The sequence below is a fragment of the Camarhynchus parvulus genome, chromosome 2 (genome assembly GCF_901933205.1).
Source record: "Camarhynchus parvulus chromosome 2, STF_HiC, whole genome shotgun sequence".
In the NCBI taxonomy this organism is placed as follows: Eukaryota; Metazoa; Chordata; class Aves; order Passeriformes; family Thraupidae; genus Camarhynchus; species Camarhynchus parvulus.
In genome coordinates this window covers 33911298-33917297 of record NC_044572.1, presented here as the reverse complement: position 1 = coordinate 33917297, position 6000 = coordinate 33911298, and positions in this window count along the sequence as shown.

Sequence of the window (6000 nt, the reverse complement as noted above, 5' to 3'; positions counted from 1 at the left end):
CGGAGAGTCCCTGTCAGGGAAGCAGGACCCCAGGCCAGCGGCGGAGCCCTCCGCACCCCACCGGGGTGTCTCCCCAAAGCCTCGGGCGTGCGGCGGCCGCGGCGGAGGCTTCGCGCCCGGTCCCGCGGGGAGGCCGCTCCGAGCCGAGCCGCTGCCCCTCCTCGGGCCTGGCTCGAGGCGCCTCTGGAGGAATATCCCACTGTGCGAGTGGCCGGATCAGGTGAGCAACGACCTGAGAAAGCTCCGTGCCTCGCTCTCCAGGGCACCGAGAGGAAGGAGCTGAAGGGAGCGGAGGTGCCCGTGGGAGCGCTCCGCGGCCATGCGACGGCTCAGGGCACCCAGACGGTGGTGTCTGCGGTTTTCCGAGTCACGAAAGATTCGCTCTCCGCGGGCCTTGCGGGCACTCCTGCCCTCGCTTCTGTCGTCCCGCGTGTCTGCCGACCCACGGCTGCACCCATGCAGCCCCCCGCGCCTGCATCCCTCCATCCCCCTCCGTCCCTTAGCCGGGTAGATGCGGCCTCGGAGCGTGGGGGAGAGCGGGCATGTAGGTGTGTGTGTGTTCATGTTATTTATTACCTTCATTTACCGCCCAAAAGCTGTTGGCACATACATTTTCAAGTACAAATTGCTGTTGTACTACATATTCCCCTCTCACCAATCTGCCGCCAGAGTCTTAAAACACATCCCTAATACGTTTTACAAGTGAATATTATCACCAAGAAAAATAATTAAGCAACGTGATACATTAATTCACGACCTCCGTCCTTGCACACGATTCGAAGATAATTATTATTTATATTCTCCGCGTTACAGAGAATGTTTTAAAATGGTGGTAGGGAACTTACTGTGCCTGGATTGCTGCGTAGAGTTACGGGTGCAAGGAGTTTTATTTGCAAACGTTAAGAAAATATGCCGGAAGAAGGATTTGGAAGGAAAAGGAACACAAAATTGAAAAACAAAACGTATGTAAACATAGTACAATCTTTTATTTTCTCAGCTTCCCTTGAGTCAAGAATGTTAGATATAATATTTTAGCAAATGTGGAGAGAGATTCACGGGACAGAGGATGCAAGCTGTTGCTATTACTGTATATTTAGTGTATTTATCAGAGCACTAATATCAGAGCACTATTTCATTCCTAGCGCAAAATGCGCAATATAATTAAAGGCAAAAAAGAGTTCAATTTCAATTCAATCTCCACGTAGTTCACTTTCAGTCTTAGATTCAGAGGCATACATTTTAATTCCCAGTATCTGGAAATGTTAGTTTATAATCGCCTGATTCTTGGCGTCGTGGGTCTCTCAGTTTTCCCATGAGCAGAAAATGTCCTTAAGTCTTTGACGCAGACAGACAGGTATAACAAAAGCTACACTTTTTTCCACCCAGCGAATAATCTGGTATTTCATCTATCCCCGCCTAGAGCACTTGGCAGTAGCAAAGGTGGTTTGCTATGGGAAATAAACCTTGACAGGAGCATATTTCCGAAAAAGAATAACTCTAAATCTAATTTTTTTTTCGGCTGCCTTTTGCTCAGAAAGATTCCCGTTTAAAATATCCCGGAATGTTTTCCTCAATATTGAAATGTTAGGAAAATCGCCTGTTACTTCCAGAAAAACGAGTTTATACATATATAAATACATAAATATAAATATAAATATAAATATATATATGTATGTATGTCTGAGAGAACGGGTAAGAATCTCGGCCTCTAGACTATACATTAAAAATATCTACGGCGTAAATAAAACCCCATTCCTGGTGCATTTCAGCATTCTCCGTGGGCAGCATTAGCAATAAAATCAAGACAGCGTTTAATACAAAAAAAAATATTGGCAGGCGCTAAAAGGCCGTTTGTCGCCATTCATAACATTTAGATGCGTTTCAATGCACTTTCATGAGGATCCGAAGAGATGTCCTTGCGCACTCTCGGCCTTTAAAGGAGTCCAAAAAGAAGAGGGGGAGTGAACCAGGGGTGGCTTTCCCTGGCGGGCCTGGGGGGAATATGGGGCGGTGGGTGCCGGTGCGCTCCGGCCGCGTCCGCGGGGGTCCGGCCGCGGGTGTTCTGGCCACGCCGTGAGCCTTTCACTCCCCCCTGCGCCCCCTCCCCCTTGAATGCAGTTGATTCATGAACTAGGGTACGAAATGCTAATGTTCATTAAGTCTATCCTCCTCCTCCCTCCCTTCGGCTTCATTCCCGCCCCCGCACCCCCAAAAAGAAATTTTTTTTCTCTCCAGTGGATAGCTTCAACATGGCGTACTGCAAGGCAGAAGCTTTGCCCGTTCCTAGATCTGAACTGTGATTAAACATCCCCAAAGAGAGCATCTCTCTTCCTCCCGCCGCTTCCCCCTCCCTTCCCTCCCCTTAGCGTAAAGCGCCCTCTTCTACGTAGGAAAGGTCAAGTCCTACAACGCACAACCCACGGTCATTACTGTACTGTGACCCGGGGTGTACTGGGGAGGAACGGCCGGGTGTCTCGTGATCAAAAACACTGGGACTTTTTCTCTTTTTTTTTTTTACTCTGTTTTTTTTTTTTTTATTTCTCCTACTCGTGCGATGGGATTCCGTGGAATTAGACAGCATTTTAGCCTCCTGCAACCACCTTGTGTGCAAATCGCCATCGGAAATCCTAAGGGACCAGGAGAGAAACAGAGAGAGGGAGGGAGAGAAAGAGGGCGGGGGGGAAGAGAGAGAGAGAGGGGAAAAAATAGCTATAATAGTAGTAGTAATAATAATAGCAATAATCGTCATTAGCCTGTGATATCGCTGCATTTTGCCTGAAGCTGGCAGGAAGGACGATGTGCCCCCGTGGCTAGATTTCTCTCCATCTAAAGGCAAACCAACCAGAACTAGAACAAAAAAAAATATAAACCCCCACATCAACAGCAACCCAAGACCTTGAAAAATCGAGAAGGAATGTTTGGTGGACCGTGTATATTTAATCTGTAAGAGAGGAAACAAAAAAATACGCAATCCATCCTCACTGAACTGGAGATCTACAGCCCAGCGCGGGATCCTAACTGTCAGTCTCCGTGGGGATATATTTTTGCGCAGGCGAGAGACTTCTGGATGCTGGGGTAAGATTTTCGTGCTCTTCCTGGAGGCGGCTCAATGTTTCTCCTCTCTCCCTGCTCGGTGGTGAACTAAGCAAACAAGCCAACAGCAAACACCCACCCGGTCCCCTCGCAAAAAGGCCCCTGCATGGCTGGAGCGAAGTCATTCGGGAGGCCTTTGTGGAGAGTTTCCCAGGCCCCTGCTCTCCCCCCAGCCCACCCACCCGCCCCACTCCGCTTCTCCCACGGTGTATGAGGCCGAAGTGCCCCTTCTCCTGCGGGGACCTGGGGGCAGGCGGCTGCCTGAGCTGATGCTCATAGAGCCAAAGTAGAAAAAGTAAGGCTGTTTCTCCTAGCTTGGGTGCCGGCTCCACCTTCCCCAGGGATGCTGCTTTCCTCTCTAGCATAGGTGGGAAGCAAAGAGGTCTCTTGGCAGGAAAGTGCGCCAGGAGAGGCTGGGGTCAGAGCCCAGGACGAGAGCAGACTCGCAAATAGAGCTGCTGGTTGTTTGGCTTTGTGCAGCGCCGTGTTGTACTGCAGGGCTGGGTCAGGCTGCATGGAAAAGCGTCTCCTGGTTTTTATCCCCGGTTGTTTTATTCCCGTGTACTTGCCTCTGAAATTATTTTAATCATTCAAGTGCCGGGGAGGAGGGTGGACGGCTGTGTGTGGAAGAAATATGGGGAAGGATGTTTAACCGGTCTGCTTTTCGCCATTGTTTGTGTGTATCTAGAGAGAAAAATGCCAGCCGGGCATTGTAACCTGTCAGTTTTAATTAATCTGAATTTCGTCGTAATCGCCTTGATTTGAACGCACTAAGCAAATTGCTTTCATTTATTCCTGATCGTATAAAACGACCTGTATGGTCGGCTTGGGTGAGGAGTAATGGAAAAGCGGGTTATTTCCATCCTGGCTTCGAAATGCCTTCGGGTAGGCAAAACAAAAAAAAAAAACAAAAAAACAAAAAAAAAAAAAAAAAAAAAAAACAAAAAAAAAAAAAAAAAACAAAAAAAAAAAAAAAGGAAAAAATGTGGGCTTTGATACTTTGATACTAAGCAATCTTGCATGGACTTCGTCTCCAGATAGTGGCTGGTTTACATTTAAATATGTGAGGATTTCTAAATACTGTGCTGCATGACCACTTGATGGAAAAAATAAAACCGAAAGAGAAAGAACGATTAACACCCGCACTTCGCCTGGTCCCATTCTGGATGTTCTGCCCAAATTCACTCGGGCTCTGCTGCAATGCGGATCTATCAGGCTTACGAGACACGATTTCTGAAGGAAAGGACTGCTATTAGTATCATCATTTGTCGAAAAGTCGGGAAAGGGAAACAAGCGGGACAGTGAGCGGGCTTCCACCCGGGCATAGGCAAGAGCAGCCATATTAGGCTTAGAGGAAGAGCTGCTTTTATGGGTATCTTTGCTTTACATATGAGAGAGGAGACAAGAAACGATCCTTACGAGCTGGCTGAGTTGTACATGGGCATATGATCGCATCCTAAATTGCAGCACGTACTTTAGGCTCGTGTTATACAAATAGCTTCTATAAAAGTTACACAAGTACAGGTACCTTAATTATAATACAATTCTGAGAGTCCATCAAAATATGAAGTTGGAGCTTTGAAGTCGTTGATTTGACAGTCCCGCTATAGTGATACTTCCTGTACCCGCCCCCTAAAGCAAGCATCGATGAAGAAATGTCCTTAGTTCGGTGGGTTTCACGATATGTGAATAAGGCTCTCCTATAAAGTTAGCAGCGGTACAGTAAAATCTGATGTGTTTCTTGGCGAGTTGGGCAAAATAATTAAATAAAAAATTGAAATACCTTTATAAATCATTGTTAAAATTTAATGTGCATTAGAGAGAACCTTATATCCTATAAAATTCAATTTAGCTTAGAATCCCAGTCAATTACCTTGACGTGAATTTCTGTGGCAGAGTGTGGATCTCGGCGTCTCAGAAACAGTCTAGCTACGACTGGCTGGTCTCGGCGTTGAGGCATTTCGCTTTCTGCAGCTTTCTGGACTTAATCTAGAGGGCACATTATATATCTCATAGCTCTTGTGCGTTGTTTATATCTTGAATTCGTAGGCAGAAAATGCTCGTTTGCCAGAGGCAAGGCGATAGGATTATTTTTTCCTCTCAGTGAATATATTTCCTGGATTAACAAATCTAAGGTCAAGTTCAAGGCATCGATTCTAGCAATACTTTTAAATGTAAGTCGACACGGGAATGTTTTGGTGGACTTTTTTTTTTTTAATGTGTAGAGTAAAGCGGCACTCTCGGTTGCGGGTGAGCTTTGCATGGGAACATCGCCCGCGATAAGGCCGTCCGCAGGAATAACTGTCGATTACTAGCCCCGCACTTTCAAGGGATCACTGGGGGTGTTTCCCTAAACCGCTCTGCTTAATTCTTCATAAAATACATTGACACGAAGGGGGACTGGTACCTGCTTACTACAAAAGGTGCTAACGACACGGCACTTCGTGGGTCTGGGTGGGAGTGGGTGGAAAGTGCTTGCTCTTCTGTACCGGCGTTATAACCAAGGAAATTTGCTTTCGCACCAGTTTGGAGCCCGCCGCTGGCTCTAGACATCCCTCTCCCGCAGACTAAGTTTGCTAGAAGTCTCTTGCACCTGTATCTGGATGGACGGGGGAGGGGGTGGGGGGGGAATAAGTGACTGTGTGTATGTTTTTTTGTGCTGGGAGAGCCTCCGAGAGTGTTCAGGGGGAGAAAAAGAGACATTTATAGAAGCATCGTCAGTCAATCAATTTCTGGTACACTAGTTGGTCTGAGAAAATCTGTTCTTGCGACCGTCTGGTTGCCAAACCCGCCAGCATTGTCTTTCAGGACTAGGCTCCGAGCAGTAAATGCAAACATTTTAGGGATGTTCGGAGCCCCGAGACCCCGGAGCTCTGGGCTGGGACACCGGGGGGTGAGGAGACACGA